The 25,559-nt window shown below is 36.8% G+C and overlaps 1 protein-coding gene across 18 annotated transcripts in view; it reads right to left on the reverse strand.

Annotated features, from left to right (window-relative positions):
- LOC115220674 (poly(rC)-binding protein 3) overlaps positions 1-25,559 on the reverse strand; it is a 258,024-nt gene that overhangs the window by 156,438 nt on the left and 76,027 nt on the right. For 2 of the 18 annotated variants that reach the window (XM_036510553.1, XM_036510555.1), the window contains exon 3: positions 21,665-21,749. The exons of 15 other annotated variants lie outside the window; for them this stretch is intronic. The gene's annotated coding sequence lies outside the window, so the exon portion shown is untranslated. Of the gene's footprint in view, positions 1-1,716; positions 1,906-21,664; positions 21,750-25,559 lie in introns of those variants that run through there. One more of the 18 variants, XM_036510557.1, reaches the window with a different exon arrangement.

Below are 25,559 nucleotides of genomic sequence, written 5' to 3' on the forward strand. Positions count from 1 at the left end.
ACACTAGAGAAGATTTGGTTGCCGTTTCTCAACCATATAGAGTCACCCTTGTTGTTTGAGGGAATGCAGTTTATTAAACATGGTCTTACTTCAAACAAGAAATGTAAGATAACTTTATTATATTTGAAGTTTATGTTAATCTATCTGGATGATTATCATATTAAATCTCGTGATAAGATTTAAAGACAAAAGACCAATTTTTACTTTTATATTGAATAACTGAGTAACTATTGGAATTCTCTCAACCAAAACCAAAAAGAAAAAATTGGAATAACATAAATTCTTAAATATGTTATTCCAATTATTCTTTTTCTTTTTACATTTATTTATCTTGGATTAAATTCAAACAGGATAAATTTTAAACTACAAAATCTAAAGTGCAGAAATAAAATGATGACCAAATTAAAACCAGATAATAAACCAAATTTAGATTTGATCCCTGTCATTGAAATTCGGTAATTCTTTTAATAAATTGTAAGAAAAATATATAGACATAAAAACATAAATTATCTTAGAATATTATAATAGGGAACAAGCATTATCACATATAGAATAACAGAAAAAAATACTTCATCATGATGATATCCATAAAGTTTAATATATAAATTCATTGCACCTGAATGTATGTACTAATTAACCAACTCCAAAAATGAGTCTTTTAAGGATATTATTCTTTTAATTGTAAAAACTAGAAGAAGCTTATTAACAAGATGCTGGTAAAATAAAAACATATTTGATTTGGAAACTATAGGAATATCAAGGCACTTAAGTAATGATTGGAAATGACAAATATAAAGGATATGTTGCCATAGATTTGATTTAAAATTAAAATGCTAAGCATTACAAGTATAAACAACATAGTCAAATTAGTAAGCACTTTTATCTTGATATAAAAATAATTAGATATAGATAGTGATGATATAAACTAAGGAACAGAGGGTGAAACATTTCTAACAGAACAATAAAATTTGCTTTAAAGGAAAATGAATAAAATACAATTTTCTCTGATTATCAAATCAATGTATAATCAAATCATCAATAATCAAATCGTTAAAAGGAAAAATATATTTCTACCAAAATTTATACAAAATAAACTAAAGTAAGTTTTGTTCAATTATTTAAAAAAATGAAATTATAGTAGTTTTAAATAAGTTTTTTTTTTTTTCTGTTAAAACATGTGGTTTTAAATAAAATGAAAACATTGAATGCACTGCACTATTCATGATCAGCTGGGAAAGTAGTTTCAGTTTAAAAGAATAAATAAAAAAAGAATAGAATTTTTTTTTTTTGTTAACAATCAGATGTTATATCACAAGTTAGTTTAGTTCGTTACTATTTGTACTGCTATAACTAGCCTCAAATATATACAATAATGTGTTTTGAAAGGAAATTTCAACGATTCATTCTTCTAATTTGCAAAAAGTTAAAAGTTGTAAAATTATATGAAATGAAAGAAGACTTATAGGTCATTGATTACATTATTATTTTAACATATACCATAAAATTTACTCAAAGATTCAATTAATTAAAAGTATAAGAGCACAAGTTAAGTATAAAGTGTGTAATTAAGGCACACGTCTAATATTTTATCTAAATTAAAAAAAAAAAAATAGAAGTAATTAACTTTCAAGATTTGCATATTTCAAAGCTGCAGGTAAGACATGTTATCTATTAGGATTTGTAATCGATATGAAAATGCTACCAGGTCTCACTTACCTTTAAATAATGTGGAATAAAATAAATATGCAGTAGAACCTGCATAAAACCTAATAAATTATGATTATCAACTTGAAGTTACATAATTAAGATGTTGAAACAACATATTATTTAAAGAATACCCTGGGTAGATAATGCTGCATTTCTGAACCATTAAAAAAGTTTTTTTCCATAAATAATTTTCTAAATTTGAATTTGACAGTTATCATATTAATGGAAAGAACAGATAATAATAATGAACTTGCAGTAGTAAGATTTACAGGCAAGACTGCTGTGCATTGTATCACAAAGTGAGAGGAGCAAAGAGACCGAGGGAGTCGTGAAACGGGATGAGATGAGTTGAAGCAATCAAAAGTCAGGGGGGTAGTAGCATTACCTTTACTTGTCTTAATGTAAAGTAATATCAATAACATCAAATAAAGACACATAAACCAAAAATTACAGCACTACGGAATAAAGTGTCACGAGAAAACAATATTCATACGAAAAGTTACTACTAATTAAAAGATGAATAGCTAAATCAAAAATACCATGCTGTTTAGTTATATAAAGTTATTTAGAAAGTTTTAGTAATGTTATTAAGTTACCAACACATACATATATACATGCACACATATACACACATATACACACATGCACGCACACACACACACACACATACACTCGTGTATATATTCATCTCTTGAAAAATAATGTCAATTGCCTCATATTTTATGATCGGAAATAGTCTGTTATAAATTGTTGTTTAGTCCTTTCAATTGAAGGATGAAGAAATTGGTCTCATAGCATTCATCCTTTTCTAAGAGTATCAGTAGCAGAACTGAAGAGAAATACCAGTAAGCAGGAATTTGAACCTATCCACAAGTTTGGCTTGCTGGGAGCTTGCCTCCCACTCCACGCTGTATTTGCTTGCCCTCCCCACACACAAACAGATATGCACATATCTTTGAAGAATAATGAGGAGAGAAAAAAAAAATAATAATAAAGACACACCACGAAATCAAATATTTAAACCCATTAGAAAAAGCATTTTACATGCACCAAAAGTTTATAAAATTACTGGTGCATGTTTTCAACGAATGTGCTATGCACTTCTTTAAACTTAGAGCATTCCCAGAATATCTCTATGTTTTACGTTTAAATGAAACCAAACAGGCTCTGTCTAAAAACAGAAAGGGAAGCAAGGGCAAAGAAGAAGAGAGAATTGAGAATTTGGGGGTGGAGTTTGTGTGTGTGTGTGTGTCTGCATGCAATAGAAGGGAAGAGAAATGAAAGAAAGCAACAGTAGTCAGAGAGTATCTCTTTTCAAGTTAGTATATAAATAGCAAGCAAAGATAACTCTAGTAGATTCATATTTGTTTAGGTGATGTTTAGGTATTTATATACTATTTCTCCATTAAAACATAAATGAAATCCTAAAATACCTATCTGTGAAAATATCCATCAATAATGTTTGTGTGTGTGCATGTGTGTGTGTGTGTGTGTACATAGAGAGACAGATAGACAGACAGAAAAAGAAAGAGACAGACAGACAGATAGACAGACAGAAAAAGAAAGAGAGAGAGAGACAGATAGACAGATACATGCATACATACACACACACATGTATATATATATATACACATACATATATACATATATATATATACACACACATACATATATATATACACACACACATGCTCACATACACACACACACACACATATATATATACACATACATATATACACACACATACACACACACACGTTCACATACACACACACACGCTCACACACACACGCTCACACACACACGCTCACACACACTTACATACAGCTTTTAGTTTTTACTCAGCAGAAAGTTGCAAAATTGACTCAAGTGCCAAGAGTTTCATGTACAGCACTTATCAAGTTGGGAACGAATTTCTATGTCGAGTGAATTACATTCTTTTCTGGAATGTTCAATTAAAGATTAACGCTAGCGATTTACATGGAAATTTAGAAATTTCACAAATCTGCTCGTTGAACAGGTAAGGCATACATACAGGTGAAATTTACACATACACACACATACACACACACACAATGACATGCACACATATATGCGTGAGTGGCTATGTCTAGGTGTGCATATGTGTGTGTGAATATGGGATGCATCACAGTACACTCAAAGTGGCATAAGTATGAAAATTGAATATATATGTACAAGCAAACATATTCAGGTATGAATGTATAAATAACCACAAAGGCGGTGAGCTAGCAGAGTCGTTAACATTTCCAGGTAAAATGCTTCGCGGCATTTTGTCCGTCTTTACGTTCTGAGTTCAAATTCTGTTGAGGTCGACTTTGATGATCGTCCTTTTGATAAAATAAGTACCAGTTAAATACTGGGGGTCAATGTAACTGACTTACCCACTCCTCCAAACTTGCTGGCCTTTTGCCAAAATTTGAAACCAATATATAAAAAAAAACATAATATATCTAAAGAAATACAATTACATATGCATATCTTCCTACACACGTATATATACATGTATATATGTATATATGTATGAGTGTATATATATATATATATATATATATATATATATATAATAACAATTTAGTAAATAAAATACATGCATACATACATACATATATGTACATACCTACATCTATATGTATATATACATGCATATATGAGTACAGGACACAGATATATATATATATATATATATATATATATATATATATATATATATATACACACACACACATATTTATATAAACATATATATATATATATATACATACACACACGCATATTTATATAAACATATATATATATATATACATACACACACGCATATTTATATAAACATATATGTATACATACATACATACATACATACATATACATGCACACACACACACACACATACATAGGTATGGTTATAGGTACAAGCATGGGTATAAGCATAAAGCATGGCTGTGTGCTTAAGAAGTTCACTTCAAACTACGTGGTTTCAGGTTCAGTCCTGCCGCATGGCACCATGGGTATATCTTCCACTGTGAGCATGGGCCAACCAAAGCCTTGTGGCAGACAAACTGAAAGTAGACTGCTGTATGTGTATGTATATGTGTATGTATGTGTGTGTGTGTGTGTGTGTGTATGTGTGTGTGTGTGTGTGTGTGTATGTGTGTGTGTATGTGAGTGTGTGTACGTGAGTCTTCTTGTCTTATGATGCTGTGTGATAGCTGTTAGTACAAAATCTACTTCAACAAACATCTGTACATACAATATATATATGGCACCTTGGGCAAGTGTCTTCTACTAGAGCCTTGGGCCAACCAAAGCCTTGTGAGTAGATTTGGTAGACGGAAACTGAAAGAAACCCACCATAAATATATAAATAGGCATAGGAGTGGCTGCGTGGTAAGTAGCTTGCTTACCAACCACATGGTTCCGGGTTCAGTCCCACTGCATGGCACCTTCGGCAAGTGTCTTCTACTAGAGCCTTGGGCCAACCAAAGCCTTGTGAGTAGATTTGGTAGACGGAAACTGAAAGAAACCCACCATAAATATATAAATAGGCATAGGAGTGGCTGTGTGGTAAGTAGCTTGCTTACCAACCACATGGTTCCGGGTTCAGTCCCACTGCATGGCACCTTGGGCAAGTGTCTTCTACTAGAGCCTTGGGCCAACCAAAGCCTTGTGAGTAGATTTGGTAGACGGAAACTGAAAGAAACCCACCATAAATATATAAATAGGCATAGGAGTGGCTGTGTGGTAAGTAGCTTGCTTACCAACCACATGGTTCCGGGTTCAGTCCCACTGCATGGCACCTTGGGCAAGTGTCTTCTACTAGAGCCTTGGGCCAACCAAAGCCTTGTGAGTAGATTTGGTAGACGGAAACTGAAAGAAACCCACCATAAATATATAAATAGGCATAGGAGTGGCTGTGTGGTAAGTAGCTTGCTTACCAACCACATGGTTCCGGGTTCAGTCCCACTGCATGGCACCTTGGGCAAGTGTCTTCTACTAGAGCCTTGGGCCAACCAAAGCCTTGTGAGTAGATTTGGTAGACGGAAACTGAAAGAAAACCCATCATAAATATATAAATAGGCATAGGAGTGGCTGTGTGGTAAGTAGCTTGCTTACCAACCACATGGTTCCGGGTTCAGTCCCACTGCATGGCACCTTGGGCAAGTGTCTTCTACTATAGCCTTGGGCCAACCAAAGCCTTGTGAGTGGATTTGGTAGACGGAAACTGAAAGAAAAACCCATCATAAATATATAAATAGGCATAGGAGTGGCTGTGTGGTAAGTAGCTTGCTTACCAACCACATGGTTCCGGGTTCAGTCCCACTGCATGGCACCTTGGTCAAGTGTCTTCTACTATAGCCTTGGGCCAACCAAAGCCTTGTGAGTAGATTTGGTAGACGGAAACTGAAAGAAACCCACCATAAATATATAAATAGGCATAGGAGTGGCTGTGTGGTAAGTAGCTTGCTTACCAACCACATGGTTCCGGGTTCAGTCCCACTGCATGGCACCTTGGGCAAGTGTCTTCTACTAGAGCCTTGGGCCAACCAAGCCTTGTGAGTAGATTTGGTAGACGGAAACTGAAAGAAACCCATCATAAATATATAAATAGGCATAGGAGTGGCTGTGTGGTAAGTAGCTTGCTTACCAACCACATGGTTCCGGGTTCAGTCCCACTGCATGGCACCTTGGTCAAGTGTCTTCTACTATAGCCTTGGGCAACCAAAGCCTTGTGAGTAGATTTTGTAGACAGAAACTGAAAGAAACCATCATAAATATATAAATAGGCATAGGAGTGGCTGTGTGTGGTAAGTAGCTTGCTTACCAACCACATGGTTCCGGGTTCAGTCCCACTGCATGGCACCTTGGGCAAGTGTCTTCTACTAGAGCCTTGGGCCAACCAAAGCCTTGTGAGTAGATTTGGTAGACGGAAACTGAAAGAAACCCACCATAAATATATAAATAGGCATAGGAGTGGCTGTGTGGTAAGTAGCTTGCTTACCAACCACATGGTTCCGGGTTCAGTCCCACTGCATGGCACCTTGGGCAAGTGTCTTCTACTATAGCCTTGGGCCAACCAAAGCCTTGTGAGTGGATTTGGTAGACGGAAACTGAAAGAAACCCATCATAATATATAAATAGGCATAGGAGTGGCTGTGTGGTAAGTAGCTTGCTTACCAACCACATGGTTCGGGTTCAGTCCCACTGCATGGCACCTTGGTCAAGTGTCTTCTACTATAGCCTTGGGCCAACCAAAGCCTTGTGAGTAGATTTGGTAGACGGAAACTGAAAGAAACCCACCATAAATATATAAATAGGCATAGGAGTGGCTGTGTGGTAAGTAGCTTGCTTACCAACCACATGGTTCCGGGTTCAGTCCCACTGCATGGCACCTTGGTCAAGTGTCTTCTACTAGAGCCTTGGGCCAACCAAAGCCTTGTGAGTAGATTTGGTAGACGGAAACTGAAAGAAACCCATCATAAATATATAAATAGGCATAGGAGTGGCTGTGTGGTAAGTAGCTTGCTTACCAACCACATGGTTCCGGGTTCAGTCCCACTGCATGGCACCTTGGTCAAGTGTCTTCTACTATAGCCTTGGGCCAACCAAAGCCTTGTGAGTAGATTTTGTAGACGGAAACTGAAAGAAACCCATCATAAATATATAAATAGGCATAGGAGTGGCTGTGTGGTAAGTAGCTTGCTTACCAACCACATGGTTCCGGGTTCAGTCCCACTGCATGGCACCTTGGGCAAGTGTCTTCTACTAGAGCCTTGGGCCAACCAAAGCCTTGTGAGTAGATTTGGTAGACGGAAACTGAAAGAAACCCACCATAAATATATAAATAGGCATAGGAGTGGCTGTGTGGTAAGTAGCTTGCTTACCAACCACATGGTTCCGGGTTCAGTCCCACTGCATGGCACCTTCGGCAAGTGTCTTCTACTAGAGCCTTGGCCAACCAAAGCCTTGTGAGTAGATTTGGTAGACGGAAACTGAAAGAAACCCACCATAAATATATAAATAGGCATAGGAGTGGCTGTGTGGTAAGTAGCTTGCTTACCAACCACATGGTTCCGGGTTCAGTCCCACTGCATGGCACCTTGGGCAAGTGTCTTCTACTAGAGCCTTGGCCAACCAAAGCCTTGTGAGTAGATTTGGTAGACGGAAACTGAAAGAAACCCACCATAAATATATAAATAGGCATAGGAGTGGCTGTGTGGTAAGTAGCTTGCTTACCAACCACATGGTTCCGGGTTCAGTCCCACTGCATGGCACCTTGGGCAAGTGTCTTCTACTATAGCCTTGGGCCAACCAAAGCCTTGTGAGTAGATTTGGTAGATGGAAACTGAAAGAAACCCATCATAAATATATAAATAGGCATAGGAGTGGCTGTGTGGTAAGTAGCTTGCTTACCAACCACATGGTTCCGGGTTCAGTCCACTGCATGGCACCTTGGGCAAGTGTCTTCTACTATAGCCTTGGGCCAACCAAAGCCTTGTGAGTGGATTTGGTAGACGGAAACTGAAAGAAACCCATCATAAATATATAAATAGGCATAGGAGTGGCTGTGTGGTAAGTAGCTTGCTTACCAACCACATGGTTCCGGGTTCAGTCCCACTGCATGGCACCTTGGGCAAGTGTCTTCTACTATAGCCTTGGGCCAACCAAAGCCTTGTGAGTAGATTTGGTAGACGGAAACTGAAAGAAACCCATCATAAATATATAAATAGGCATAGGAGTGGCTGTGTGGTAAGTAGCTTGCTTACCAACCACATGGTTCCGGGTTCAGTCCCACTGCATGGCACCTTGGGCAAGTGTCTTCTACTATAGCCTTGGGCCAACCAAAGCCTTGTGAGTAGATTTGGTAGACGGAAACTGAAAGAACCCATCATAAATATATAAATAGGCATAGGAGTGGCTGTGTGGTAAGTAGCTTGCTTACCAACCACATGGTTCCGGGTTCAGTCCCACTGCATGGCACCTTGGGCAAGTGTCTTCTACTATAGCCTTGGGCCAACCAAAGCCTTGTGAGTAGATTTGGTAGACAGAAACTGAAAGAAGCCCGTCATATATATATATATATATATATATATATATATATATATATATATATAATATATATACGTGGAGGCGCAATGGCGCAGTAGTTAGGGCAGCGGACTCGCGGTTGTAGGATCGCGGTTTCGATTGTGAGTGTTTATTGAGCGAAAACACCTAAAGCTCCACGAAGCTCCAGCAGGGGGTGGTGGCGATCCCTGCTGTACTCTTTCACCACAACTTTCTCTCACTCTTTCTTCTGTTGGCCTGCTCACTTAGCCACGGGGTGGCGTCATTTGGAGGCTAAAGCAATGCGAATCGCATTGTGACCAGCGATGTCTTGTAACATCTGATAGCTTGGTCAGTCACGGTTATCACGGTGATATATATATACACATATGTGTATGTGTGTGTTTGTGTATTTGTGTTTGTCCCCCCCAGCATCACTTGACAACCGATGCTGGTGTGTTTACGCACCCATAACTTAGCAGTTCAGCAAAAAGAGACCAATTGAATTAGTACTAGGCTGACAAAGAATAAGTCCTGGGGTTTATTTGCTCAACTAAAGGTGGTACTCCAGCATGGCCGCAGTCAAATGACTGAAACAAATATATATATATATATATGAATATTAAGCAGAAACAACAGAGTGACTCAGGGGCAGAGAATTTCCTGCATTGGCACTTATCAAACACACAAAACCCTTGGCCATTGAGTCAGTCTGTTGCTTCTAAATATTAATAAATAATAAATAAACCTGGTAGCTTTCATTTGCCATATATATATATATATATATATATATATATATATTATATATATATATATATATATATATATATATATATTCATACTTTATTGAAAAGCAGCAAAACTCTGAGTAACAGCTTTTGTGATATTTCTGGTACTTTTCAAAAAAGTATATTACTCTACTTCTGGTATTTGTGCACTCTTTTTTCCACCTTGTTTCACGTTTATGAATTTACTCTGGTATATATATATATATATATATTATATATATATATATATATATATATATATATATATATATTATATATATATATATACATATATATATATACATATATATAAGTACTCTATCAGTTATGACAATGAGGTTTCCAGTTGATCTGATTAACAGAACAGCCTGCTCATGAAATTAACATGCAAGTGGCTGAGCACTCCACAGACATGTGTACCCTTAAAGTAGTTCTTGGAGAGATTCAGCTTGACACACAAGTGTGACACGGCTGTCCCTTTGAAATACAGGTACAATTCATTTTTACCAGCTGATTGAACTGGAGCGACATGAAACAAAGTATCTTGCTGAAGGACACAATCCCTCTGTTTCCCGTACGTTATGCTTTGACAAGGGATTGTAAAGGGAGGACACTGCTTGCACTGACAGTGACACTTAACAACTATCATGTTATATCAAGGCAAGAGACAGTAACATACACACACACACCACACACACACACACACATATATATCTGAATATAAATACAATGAGCTTCTTTCAGTTTCTATCAACTAAATCCACTCCTGAGATTAAGTAGAAGACACCTGCCCAAGATGATATGGAGAGGTACTGAACCCAGAATCGTGTGGTAGGGAAATGTGTATGTATATATACACGTGTGAGTACACAGGTGTAAAACAAAGGTGTAATCATCATCATCATCATCATCGTTTAACGTCTGCTTTCCATGCTAGCATGGGTTGGATGGTTTTGACTGAGGGCTGGCCAGCCAGATGGCTGCACCAGGCTCCAGTCTTAATCTGGCAGAGTTTCTACAGCTGGATGCCCTTCCTAACGCCAACCACTCCGAGAGTGTAGTGGGTGCTTTTTACGTGCCACTGGCACGGGGGGGGCCAGTCAGGCGATACTGGCAATGACCTCGCTCGAATCTTTTCACACGTGCCACCAGCACAGGTGCCAGTGAAGCAACGATCACGCTTGAATGGTGCTCTTTTACATGCCATGGGTACGGAAACCATTTGGCTGCTCTGGCAACGATCATGCTCGGATGGTGCTCTTGGCACCCTACTAGCACAGGCATAAGTGCCAGTAAGGCAATGCTGGTAACAATCACACTCATATGGTGCTCTCTGCACCCAACTAGCACAGATGCCAGTCATCGAAATGATTTTGATTTTGATTATTCAAATATCAAAAGTAGAATAAGATAATATTGTATTAATGCTGAAAAGTCTCACAAACTTTTACTCAGAGTTTCCCATAATTAATCATCAGGCAGCCATGAGTACTGAGGACAATGCAATAATTCATAAGTATTTACATGTATTTTTGATTATGTATAATGATGAATGCTAGGTATTTCCTCAGCTACGAACCAGATATGTGTGTGTATGTGTGTGTATGTGTGTGTGTGTACGCATGTCAATCTGTATATGTAAACCATGTTCCTCTCTGTTTGCTATTAGGTAGCTATAACTGATTCTTGTAGCTATAACTGAGCCATTTGAATGTTCTTAGCTGCAGACTTGAATTATATGGATTCAGAGCTGAACACTTGTATATTTACTATTATTACTTTCTCCTAATTCTCTTATCCTCCTCCACCTCTACCAACAGCACAGGTCTACCTGTAATTCATGCAATACATCTATAGGCATGTGTCTATATGTAACATGTATATGTTTGTTTAGTTATGAATTTACCACCTAAATTTAACGTGTGCAATGATTGAGGAGCTTGCACATAACAACAACCACAACCACAGAGTTGGTGGTATGTAGTGTGTATGATTTTAAGGGGAAAAAATACGTCGGCATATGCTAATGTTTATACATTTCTATGTATCTCTTTTACTTTTTTCAGTCATTAGACAGTGGCCATGCTGGAGCACTACCTTGAGAAATTTTAGTTGAATGGATTGACCCCGGTACTTATTAGTTTTTGAAGCCTGGTACTTATCCTATCAGTTGCTTTTGCCAAACTGCTAAGTTACAGGGACATAAAGAAGTTACGGGGACATAAATACTGGCTGTTTAGCAGTGGTGGGGGACAAACACACACACAAACACACACACACACACACACATACACACACACACACACACACACACACACACACACACACACACACACACACACACACATACACACACATACACACACACACACACAACATTGACTTCAAACGAATTGCTATACTAATTCGGATTATTCTGCGCAATAACATCTTGAAATTGCTCCACGATGTTATCGTGCAGTGATTGTAAATAGTTGTGATATCTAGTTAAATCCTCATCAACTGATTCATCTTTCAAAGAATCAAGTTATGGAAATTGATGGAAGTGATGTTTTGAGATGTTAGTCTTATACAGCACCAATTTCAAAATGAAGATAGTGATAAATAATTTACAATCAATGAGAGTTTTTTCTGTTTCCTTGCAATAACTTAATCAAATCATTTAATTTTGTGAATATATCACAAAGTGATACTTCAAGCGTGAAGGTTTCATTGCTTCATTGGTCAATGTTTGATGGCAAAGAAGGCACATTGGTAACTGACAGTTCTAAGGAGAGGGAATAAATCCAAATGATAAATAATCACTACTGTACTGTCAACAAATTTTCTTGACTGGAGGCATCAGTAAAGTGAAATTGTGAAAACGAATTTCTACAGATGGCATCAGAAAGGTAGTATGGTATTCCTAAAGAGAAGTCAATAGAGCAGAGTCAGATGATGCATCTTTACTGGAGCAAATACGGAGCTAGTTCGTTTGGCTGCCAGCATTTCAAAAATTAAAGTTTATCGAAAATTTTAGAATTTGGCACATTAATGTACTTTTTCAAGCTAAATTGCTGGAGTTATTCAATTTTTTCCAATCATACTGGTCCTTTTCCATTTCTTTCATGAGGCTCAACACATTGAGATCAGCCTTCACTACTTCATGCCACATCTTTCTGGATCTCTTTTTTCCACAAGTTCTATCCACTTTAAGCAATTGGCACTTCTTTTAAACAGCTATCTTTAACCATACACATCACATGACCATAATAATATAGTTTGCTCTCTTGTACACTACGTCTGATTCCACTTATGCTCAATTTTTCTCTCAACACAGTTGCCCTTTGTCATACATTGCATATCCAACAGAGCATACAAGCTTCATTTCTTTCAAGTCATTGCTTGTCCTCTGCATTTAGAGCCAACATGTAGCATTGTTGTTCATATATACAAACATCAAGAGAGTGAGAGAGACAGAAAGACAGAGATCTTACATTACCAATAGAAGTAATAGTCTAGCAACTATACTTTCAGACCACCCACCTCCACTTCTAATTAGGTCACTCAGGTAACAGAAGCTATCTAATACCTTATGAAACACCTACACATTTAAGAAAACCTAAATCTATTTTCCATGAATTCTTAGAGTTTGTTGCTCCTACGCATCTGCCACAAATGAAGTCTACTTTTCTCTGTTAACTTTCCTGATTCCACTGCACCTCTTATGTAGTCATAGCTTGCATTGAATACATTTGATTTCAGTTTCTACCTAAACCTTTCCTAGATATCAAGCAGGGTCATTTCCTGAAAGAAGAAGAGTCCTGTCTGTTTATTAAGACTAAGGACTAAGAATCAAGCCCTGATAAATTTCTTGCTGTACCGATTCTTACCATACTTACAGTATTCCTGTACCAGGGTTGCATGACTCCACCACTAGCTTACTCAGAGACTTCTAGATTATAGAGCAAGGAACCCTGTTGAAGACTTTGTCTCTCTGCTGGGTCTACATTGGGAAGGTTCTCCTTTTTCCTATACATTCTTCACATCTGATAGCCTTTCGTAGCAACACTTTCACGCTTCTTTCTTTTCAGAACCATTAAGTGCAAGTGTACTATTATCTATTGGTACACACACCTCTCTCCCCCACAACAACCCAATTGTCTCTGATCCCCTTCATACTGCAGAACATTCACAAACCCCTTCTTTACTGCTTCTCTCCTTGCTACTTGCTAGATACACTTGTCACTTAGATTCCCTTCTAGCTACCTGATATAATTCTCTCTGCCCCCATTCTTCCAGTCTTTTCAAGCCTGCCTCCTCTTCACAGGGGTGCTTACACACATGTATATATACCATGTGGTTCCTGCAGTATACATGTATATATACCATGTGGTTCCTGCAGTATGTGTGCATGCATGCATGCATGCATGTGAGAATGTATATGCATGCTTATATTTCATTCTGTCTCCATTTGAGCAAATCAGTGTTGATGCTGACATTGTAATAAGTTGCTCTGTACTTTCAAAGTCTTGTGCAATAAAATACATCCCTTTCTCAGAAAGCTGGCAAGAACTGATGCCAGTGGGAGCATCTGACTACAGAATCCTGTCTCAAATGGCTCTCTGCCCAGACCCATGCCAGCTTGGAAGATAAGATGCTAAAGGAATGAGTGGACAATTATACACATAGATGTACAAATGCATTTACACACACATATAGAAGAAGATTTTGATGTATTTTCAACTTTTTTCAGTATTTTTCATATATATAGGAGTGGCTGTGTGGTAAGAAGCTTGCTTCCCAACCACATGGTTCCAGGTTCTGTTCCACTGTGTGGCACCTTCAGCAAGTATCTTCCACTATATCCTCTGGCCAACCAAAGCCTTGGGATTGGATTTGGTAGACGGAAACTGAAAAAAGCCCATTTTATATATGTATATATATATATGTATATATTGGTTGTCAAGTATTCGTGCGTCTGTGCTTTTCTCCTCACCATCACTTGACAACCAATGTTGGTGTGTTTATGAACTTAGCGGTTCAGTAAAAGAGACTGATAGAATAAGTACTAGGCTTACAAAGAATAAGCTCTGGGGTTGATTTGTTCAAATAAAGGATGTGCTCCAGCACATGGGTCTGGGCAGAGAGCCATTAGAGACAGGATTCTGTAGTCAGATGCTCCAACTGGCATCAGTTCTTACCAGCTTTCTGAGAAAGGGATGTATTTTATTGCACAAGACTTTGAAAGTACAGAGCAACTTATTACAATGTCAGCATCAACACTGATTTGCTCAAATGGAGACAGCATGAAATATAAGCATGCATGCATGCATTTCAGTTTTGGTCACTGTTGAACCACTTAGTGATGGCATCAACATTCAAATTTGAATCTACAGATTCATATTTTAGACCTCTTAGTGTCAATATTCATAATATCTCTCTATATATATAAACGGCAAAATGTCTGTCTGTGTGTGTGTGTCCTTTATACAAATCCACAATTTTTCAGTTAGAGGGCTTGCACTTTCTATGGTCATTTAAAACCGTCCAATGGTGGTCGTGCACATCTTTACATTTCTCCAGTCATGCCGCAAAGCCATTAAAAAATCAATAGAAGTGACTTTTTTGTGAATTTTCTATCCAAAACCCAATTAAAATGCCCGAAACTTGATACGCCAATTGAATGCTAAACTAGCTGTATGTGATTGGTCAGAGATTTGGACAGTACTTGCGTGTATGTGTGCACGCACGCAGCTGTATATGCATGCGCTAGCACTATGACCCGGCGTTGCCGGGCCATAGTGCTAGTATAAGATTGTTTTACAAAGTACATTATTTTTGGCAAGATTGATAAGTTTATATTTTGGTGAAAGTGCAAGTTATTTTAAGGACCTCAATGCTTTGAAGGTCTTTTTCTTTTTTTTTTTGTGAAGTATATACAAGATCTGTCTAAGATCTTGTGATTCCTTACTATGCATTATACATTGATTTGTATATGTTTTTGCTGATTGTTTTGTAGGTTATAAGATACTGTTGTATGTATCTTTGCTTTTCTTGTATAGTCTCTCGTTTTGTCTGCAAATATGAAGAGGTTTAAATATACAAACATATGAACGTTTGTATATTTATATATATATTTTTTAAGCTAAGTGTATTATTTTTTAACTCCTAGATTAACCCTCAAAGTACTATATATATTTGTGTGTGTGTGTGTGTGTCTGTGTGTGTGCATGCATGGTAACACTTTAATACCTCTGAGATTAATAAAATAATTAGCTACTGCATACTACAGTCTAATCTACTAAATTCACCCCCACTAAACCTACTTTTATATATGTGTGGTATTAAAATGAAACAATATCACAAATATTTATTTCGTTAGTCTCTTAGATATATAGATAATTAAGAAAGCTGGGAGAGTAAGAGGGGGGAAAAGACAGACAAGTGGAGTGGATGAAGAAGAAGAAACTAGAAGTGGGCCAAGACTTCAGAAATATGATACCATTTGTAAAAATAAATCAGTATTATTGCTGTAGTAAAATGTGAATCTAAGAAAAACATATAAGTTAATGATTCTTGTGTATCAGTTATCTGAAGAATCTGTATTATTGAAGCTGATAGCAGAGGGAATGCTTCCAAACATCTTGAGCAGTCTCTTTACATCAAGGTCATTAGAAGAAAGGGGGAAAGGAGAAGATAAGGAGGAGAGAAGAGTAGGTGAAGAACAAAAAGTACAACAAACAAAAGGGGAAAGGAAAGAAATATTAGAGAAAGAAAAAAAAGTAAAGAAAAGACTAGAACTAATTTTTCATCGAGATTATGAAAGCCTAACTAGAGAAAATACTTGTGAAGTAACGAAAAAGGCTTCATTGGGCTTAGAAATCTCTTCTGTTGTTGTCCTTGTACTTATCCAAGGGAAATAACCGTCGGGTTTGCGTGAGCAGCAACGAAATATTTGGAAATAAAAAGTAAAAAAAAAAGGGAAAAAAAGCAAATTAGCTTTGAAATATTTCGGGATCTTTTCGGCGGTTTGAATGGCAGTTTTTTCTAGCGATGTCATATGAAATTGTCACCCATAATTATGACCCTAGTAAGGATCTATTGCATTTCTATCTGTTTTAGGGTTAGGGGTAGGGGAAAGGGTATCTTTTTTTCTTCACAAATGTAAATAAACCCAATCTGTTTCTTAAACAAGGGACATATTCATACCGCACAGAATGTTTTTTTTACCTCAATAGACATCATTGATTGGTTGAAATTTCAGAAATTGAAGAAAAGACAACAACAAATATCTTACAAACTATAGAATGTTCTCAATAAAGCCAAGAGAAAAAGAGGTTTTAGAAACACATTCTACCAGTATACGAAGTTTAAAATTTTTTAGTTACCTAGGAATTATGTTAAAAACTGCCGGTCAAACCGAAAAGATCCCTATTTCGTCTCTCCCCAGGCCTACTTGATCTTATAAGATCATCACTTTTCCCGTTCATGTCACTGGTTTTTTGGGGTTTTTTGCTGACATATTTGCTTGCTTGTTTTATTTGTTTTTCTTTTTTATTCGCAACTTCATTACTATTTTTATTGCTAATGAAGAAGTGTGAAGATTCACTGGCAGCTCTTTTTGTTTATTTATTTTATGAAGTTGATGAAGAAAAATCACTTCGTGGACATCAACAAATCATTTTTGCATTCAATTTTAGTAATATTAGATTAGATAAAACAATGGATATGTTTTGTCTTACAACTTTTGTTATTTAGTAAACTTTTATCACAGTAGTTTTCCAACGAAAAATTTTAAAAGTTTAAAAGATTACATCACAAAACTGATTATTAATTTTAGCATACTATAAGGTATGGAGAGAGTCATTCTCTTTTAGTGCCTTGACGAAATGCTTAGCGGTATTTCGTCTGCCGTTACGTTCTGAGTTCAAATTCCGCCGAGGTCGACTTTGCCTTTCATCCTTTCGGGGTCGATAAATTAAGTACCAGTTACGCACTGGAGTCGATGTAATCGACTTAATCCCTTTGTCTGTCCTTGTTTGTCCTCTCTATGTTTAGCCCCTTGTGGGTAATAAAGAAATATATTATCTAACACACTCACCGGTAAAATTTCCACTTATTTCTTATTTTTATTTTCTAAACTTTTCGTTGCGTAAGGCACTAAAAGAAAATGACTCTCCCCAAACACAACAGAATATGCTTCAACACACGAACTCATATAAAGAATCTTGCAAACTAAATCCGAAAACGAAATAAGGTATGGAATTAAATGAATACTCTTTTTTACTCTTTTTACTTGTTTCAGTCATTTGACTGCGGCCATGCTGGAGCACCGCCTTTAGTTGAGCAAATCGACCCCGGGACTTATTCTTTGTAAGCCCAGTACTTATTCTATCGGTCTCTTTTGCTGAACCGCTAAGTTACGGGGACGTAAACACACCAGCATCGGTTGTCAAGCAATGCTAGGGGAACAAACACAGACACACAAACATATTCACACACACTTATATATATATATATATATATATATATATACGACAGGCTTCTTTCAGTTTCCGTCTACCAAATCCACTCACGAGGCATTGGTCGGCCCGGGGCTATAGCAGAAGACACGTGCCCAAGATGCCACGCAGTGGGACTGAACCCAGAACCATGTGGTTGGTTAGCAAGCTACTTACCAAACAGCCACTCCTGCGCCTATACGTGAAATTATTATTTTTTTTAATCTTTTGGTGTAGACCTATAACTTTCAGTTTGTGTGAACTGATGCCGCTGGTCCAAGCAAGATGAAAATTTCATTCAATTTTGAAATGATGTTATTGATTAAAAGGCAAAGCAAAGAAAATGGAAAAGGCAAATATTTGTCAAGAATTGCATTATTGTTAGGAATCTGAGAGCATAAACTCAATGGTCACATTTCTACTATTCGTGTTTATGTCTTTCAAGTAATGTGAGGTTTTTACAAGGCCCAAAGCATCAGAAGGACCAATTACCATGAGAAAACATGAAGTTGCTCACAATATTCAAAGAAAGATAAAAACGTTTCTAATGTAAGAGAATGGGGTTTGTTGACTAAGAACACAAGGGAGGCAACTCCAGTCATTTCTATCTTAGAGTTATGCCCCTTACCTTACTCTGCCTAAATATTTTTGCTTGGGCTGGCAGAATAGTAAGCATGCCGGAAGTGTTTAGTCAGTCTTCACGCTCTCGGTTCAAAGCGCGTGGTTTGAAATTTGATTACATCGACCTCAGTATTTATCTGGTACATATTACCAACCTCGAAAGGATGAAAGGCATAGTGGACCTAGCCAGAATTTGAACCGAGAGCATGAAGACTGGCGGAATATCGCTAAACACTTCCGGCATGCTTACTTGAGGTAACAGTATTAATAAAATAGATGGGAAAAAAATATGTTTTTTTTTATTTTTTAAAACTACATATATATATATATTATATATATATATATATATATATATATATATATCCAATATACATATATATAAATGTGGTGAATCTTGGAGGCATGGTCAATGCTGCATATAAGTTGAGGGAAGTTTGGAGAGAGTAAAAGCTGATGGACAATACAGAAGCAGAACAACAATAATAATAATAATAATAATAATATAATAATAATAATAATAATAATAATAAAGGACTCTCTCATCAAAGATGATGTATGAGTGTTCAGCTTTTGCCGAATAACCTGGCCACAAATGATTTGTTTATAGTGGTTAAATGTTTGTGTTGTACATTTGCTCACTTTCTCTCCATCAAGTTGACATTGCCTGACCATTCCATCCACTTTAAGCAACTGGCACTTCTTTAGTCAACCGTCCTCATCGATATGTATCACATGACCACAGCACTACAATCATTTCTCTTGTACACTACATTTCATGGATCTTTTCGGTTTGAACGGCAGATTTTAACATAATTCCTAGGTAACTAAAAAATTTTAAACTTCGTATACTGGTAGAATGTGTTTATAAAACATCTTTTTCTCTTGGCTTTATTGAGAAAATTCTATAGTTTGTAAGATATTTTTCGTTCTTTTTCTGCAATTTAAACCAATCAATGACATCCATTGAGGTAAAAAAACATTCTGTGCAGTATGAATATGTCCCTCGTTTAAGAAACAGATTGGGTTTATTTACATTTGTGAAGAAAAAAATATACCCTTCCCCCCACCCCTAACCCTAAGCCTAAAACAGATAGAAATGCAATAGATCGATACTAGGGTCATAATTATGGGTGACAATTTTATATGACACCGCTAGAAAAAAACTGTCGTTCAAACCAAAAAGATCCCATTTCATTCCTTTTATGTCCAATTTTTCTCTCAGCACATTTGCACTTTCTCACACTTACACATAGATATTGCACACCCAATAGAGCATGCAAGATTCATTCCGTTCCCACCCTTCGTATCTCCTCTGCATTTGGGGGCTCACATTTCATAATTATGTAGCATTGCTGTTCATACACTTCATACAATCTGCCTCCCACCCTGAATGAGAGACTTTTATTACTAATAGAGAAAAAAGCTCTCTGAACTTTCTACATCCTGTTCATATTCTAGCAACTATACTCTAAATCAACATTATATATATATATATATATATATATATATATATATATATACATATATAAATCTATATATATAAATATATATATACTTTATTTAAATAAAGCATATTACTCTACCACTGGTATTTGAGTACTCTTTTTTCCACCTTGTTTCACATTTATGTGTTTACCCCGGTATATATATAGTGACTTTGTTATTGATGTGATATCCTTGGAATACACCACGGCGTCGACAAACTTTTGAACTTTTTGTAAAACTGTCCCTTTCGTTTTCACATTATTTTTTTCGAATTTTTCTTATATATTACTACACACATTTTTTTTCTCTCCTTGTGTTTTCTGTGTCCCTTTCTGTAGAAGAGCGTAGGCTCGAAACGTAAAAGATTTTTTCTATTCCTGAGCGCTATAAGATTTTAGATAGTAGCCAGCCTACCAGACAAGTGTGCAAGTTAAATGGCTTTCATATTCACCAGAAAATTGGATAAAAAAAACCTCATACTAATCATAATTAATAATCAACCACATATGATGCCCAGCCCTTCATTACCATAATGTCAGACTTCTGGAATTCCCTCCTTGCTCATGTATTTCCTGCAGGTGTTGATCTGCAGCAGTTCAAGAGGAACATTAGTGGTTCCAGTTTCACTGGTCTCTCAAATAGTTTGCAAAGGCCTTCAACGATGCACCTTTCTCAAGATAAAGCAAATAGCAAAAAATTTCAGTGCTAAAAATCATTTCGTACAACTAGAAATTTCCTTGCTTTTTCAAATATGCTTTCCAGCGAAAAAAAACATTCCACCAATTCCTATAACAGTTCATGCATAAATTAGACTGTTTGAAGTTTAGTAATTATTACATAATATACTTATTTCTTTATTACCCACAAGGGGCTAAATATAGAGTGGACAAACAAGGACAGACATAGGTATTAAGTCGATTACATCGACCCCCAGTGCGTAACTGGTACTTAATTTATCGACCCCGAAAGGATGAAAGGCAAAGTCGACCTCGGCGGAATTTGAACTCAGAACGTAGATACTCAAACATACACACTGCAATCTTCCTCCTAGAGAAAAATGAGTAACTTTTCAGTGGAAATTTTGTCAGTACCAACTGCATTGATTGAACACATTATTTTCCAGAAACGAGATGTCAGGGTCCAGTAAGTCTGTCACTATTGTGTTATTTGAAAGAATTGTAGTTCGAATATTATTTAAGGAAACACGAAGCACTTGCCAAGCACAAAATAACTGAGGAGCTGATCACACTTTATCGATTACAATATGCAAAGGGATCTAATCATTACAAAATATATATGATGAATATATTACCAAATAAATCTTCCTCTCCATCATGATTATCTCTGTTATCATTGCTTTTCCTTTTTTCATGCTCGCATGAATTTAATAAGTTTTATGGTAGAATACCATCACTCATCTTAATCATTTGTCATCTCATCTACGATAGTTTGTGAAATTTAGTTATTGGTAATGCTTTGATATAGTGGTAATGGGAAAGAGCTAGTACAAAATTTTAGTACAAGACTTTTAAATATCTTAATTCCTAGATAGCAAAAGACTGTACTTGACATCTTAAACAAGCACAACTCAACTTGAGGCAGCTTCTGGCATCTACAACATCTGAGAAGATTGGAAGAAGTAATATTAGATGTCGTTCACTGATTCTCAAAGTGCTACTTTGTAGAGCCAAAACATCTATACGGGAAAATTATGAGAAAAATAACTTTTACAAGACGAAAATGAACATATGACAACGAAACTAAATCTGTAAAAAGACATTCATGCTTGTAACAATGACACGCATGAACAATATCTACGATGCAACATCAATTTTACCAGTATGACATTCTCTCTATATATTCAATCACATGGCCAGTGCAACTGAGAGTAACTATAACTCAATTACATAGATATGTCAAGAGCCTCAATGAAATGAAGATGGATAGTCTCAGTGCTATTTCATAGAAGCTAATGTGGCAAAAATGGTATGGCTGGATAGTAAGGGGGAAAAGCTCCAAATAGATTAGAATAAATAATGGATTCAAAATATTGATTGCTTCTTGAATGATTTGATATCCAAAAGTTGTTCAAGAGAAATATGGTTATAATCAGAGATAGTTCCAGGTGACTACCTGTATATCATAATAGCTCTTTTTAATTAGTGCTTACAAAGGGCCAAATCAAGGACACTGACAACATGGCAAATTTTGACTCTAGTTTTCGCTTGAATGTGCATCAACACATTCTATACTCTTTTACTTGTTTCAGTCAAGTGACTGTGGCCATGCTGGAGCACCGCCTTTAGTCGATCAAATCGACCATATTTTATCGGTCTCTTTTTTTGCCAAACCGCTAAGTTACGGGGATGTAAACACACCAGCATCGGTTGTCAAACACAGACACACAAACACACACATATATATATATATATATATACATATTTACAACGGGCTTCTTTCAGTTTCCATCTACCAAATCCACTCACATGGCTTTGGTCAGCCCGAGGCTATAGTAGAAGACACTTACCCAAGGTGCCATGCAGTGGGACTGAACCCAGAACCATGTGGTTCGTAAGTAAGCTACTTACCACACAGCCACTCCTACGACTATATTTATATGAACCATTAACCACATCTAAATATAGTTTTTAAAATCAACATATGAAACATGGTTGTTTTAACCTTGATGACCTCTTTTCTTATGTTTATATTTCCAAAAACATATTTGAACATGATGTTTTAATATGGCTTTGGTAGTGATGGAAAAACCAACCTAAGCAAAAAAAAAGTAACTAAAAAAAGTAGTACAGTATCTTTTGGTAAAGTCAAGCTATAATAACATAAGACTTTTTTGTGAATAGTTCTATCAACTTCATTTTCCTGGAAATTTACATTGATAAAAATGGAAGATCCAAATGTTAGGGGTATTCTTATACTACATAACGGAAGATATGGGTAACATGAAGTGAGATTCTCTAAGTTAACATCATCATCATCATCGTTTAACATCCACTCTCCATCCTGGCATGGGTTGGATGGTTTGACATGGAGTTGACCAGCCAGGAGCTGTTCAGACTCCAACTGTCCAATGGGGCATGGTTTCTATGGCTGGATGCCCCTCCTAATGCCAATCACTTAGCAGAGTGTGCTGAGTGCTTTTTAAGGGGCAATTGGCACCTGGAAGGACCAGCCTTTTCATAAAATATCAGCAAACAGTTATCTTTCACTCTTTTCCTCTGTCTTTCTCTCCTCTTCATGTGCCATATCTACAGGCATCAACAATCTGGGAGTTCATACCCTTCTGTCCCCACACAAGACTAATCTGTTGCAGGGCCTGTCTTTCTGAAGCCAACTAGTAAAGATAGCAAGTATGTTTCCTCTCTACTTTCCTCAGCTTCTCTATCTTTCTTTCAACCTCCTAGCTGTCGCTGAGGGCTCAAGATTTTACCTCTCGTATGGTCTCTAGTGAACTGAATCTGTTGTCTTCTTAATGTTGTTGACAGGCTTTCTGGTGGTCTTTGATATCTGTCTGTGTGGTAAGTAGCTTGCTTACCAACTACATGGTTCCAGGTCCAGTCCCATTGCGTGGCACCTTGGGCAAGTGTCTTCTACTATAGCCTCGGGCCGACCAAAGCCTTGTGAGTGGATTTGGTAGACGGAAACTGAAAGAAGCCCGTCATATATATGTGTATATATATATATATATATTATATATATATATATATATATGCGTGTGTGTGTTTGTGTGTCTGGGTTTGTCCCCCTAGCATTGCTTGACAACCGATGCTGGTGTGTTTATGTCCCCGTAACTTAGTGGTTCAGCAAACGAGACCGATAGAATAAGTACTAGGCTTACAAAAGAATAAGTCCTGGGGTCGAGTTGCTCGACTAAAGGCGATGCTCCAGCACGGCCGCAGTCAAATGACTGAAACAAGTAAAAGAGTGAAAGAGAGAGTTTGCCTAGGACACCTTCAACACTTATTTAGGGAACTGCATCTCAGGACCACTGATAAGCTTTTATACTAGTTTGCTGTTGTTCTAGATCACACATAAGGATGGGTTCTATGAATGCCTCTTTTTTCCCACTTTCCTTGATAGCCATTTACTTGACTATAAATGCTTCATCTCATTGTAGGCAGCTTTAGCCTGGCAGTCCTTGACTTTATTTCTTAATTGTTCCTTCCATCTGATGTAAGAATGGCTCCCAAATGTTTAAAACTTATCAACTTGCTTCAAGGTTCTTCCCTAATTCTTGTATTGCAAACTGATGGTTATTTTCTTTGAGACTGTTGAGTTTCTTCCAGCTTGTCACAGAATACAGAACAACATATTTCATCATCATTTTTTATGCTACTAGTTATGTCTCCCACTACACAAAACCACTTCCTTTGACATCCATCCATCATTCTTTCCACTGTCACTCTCTACTAACATTTTCCATTGATCATCCTCTTAATCATGAGAGAACTAAAACAATTATTTGTATAAAGAAAAGAATAAATAACTTCAAGTCTAGATGAAGAGATGTTAAGCATCCCAATGTTATCAGTTGTAGAACAAACAAATCAAATCTTTCAGTAAAGTTGCACTCGATAACAAAATCATACAAGATTAAACTTGGCATAGAAGAATGAATTTAGTATTTTACAAAGATGTACATACATCGGATGAAAATTGAGAGACAATGTATTACAACGTATTGTTTTCTTTAGAAAACAATAGAAGGGAAAAATTCAATTTGATTTTGTGCCAGTTTAGCCACTGATGCTCTCTTTCTTGTTGAAACATTACAAGGATAGTAGCAGTCAAAAATAAGTTGTATACTTTGAGTAGTAAACAGATCATGATTAGACTAACAAAAAATGCATGGTTGTTTTGTAAGGAGGTTCAAAAGTATGGTTAAGATTAAATGTGCCTCAGATTAAGAACACATATAGAAGACTTTATTGCTCAGATAGAGCTTCATTCAGCTTTAAGCTAGTACCCACTACACCCATGGAGTGGTTGGCGTTAGGAAGGGCATCCAGCTGTAGAAACACTGCCAGATCAGACTGGGCCAGGCGCAGCCTTCTGGCTTCCCAGACCCCAGTTGAACCGTCCAACCCATGCCAAGTTTAATCTAGCATGGAAAGCAGACGCTAAACGATGATGATGATGATGATGACTTTGAGCATTTACAAGGACTAGAAAGAAATGAAGCTAGAATATTCCACAGGATGTGTAACATCATCGTGCATGAATGATGAAGCAAATATATATATTGAGAGAAAATTTGGATATGAGAGGAATCAGATGTAGTGTGCAAGAGAGGAGACTTTACTGATATGGGCATGTGATTTACTTAGATGAGGATAACTGTATAAATATGTTGATGTATATAGGGCTTGTGGAAGAGGAAGGTCCAGGAAGACACAGGTTGAAGAGGCCTTTG

The sequence above is a fragment of the Octopus sinensis genome, linkage group LG17, assembly GCF_006345805.1.
Source record: "Octopus sinensis linkage group LG17, ASM634580v1, whole genome shotgun sequence".
NCBI classification, from domain to species: domain Eukaryota; kingdom Metazoa; phylum Mollusca; class Cephalopoda; order Octopoda; family Octopodidae; genus Octopus; species Octopus sinensis.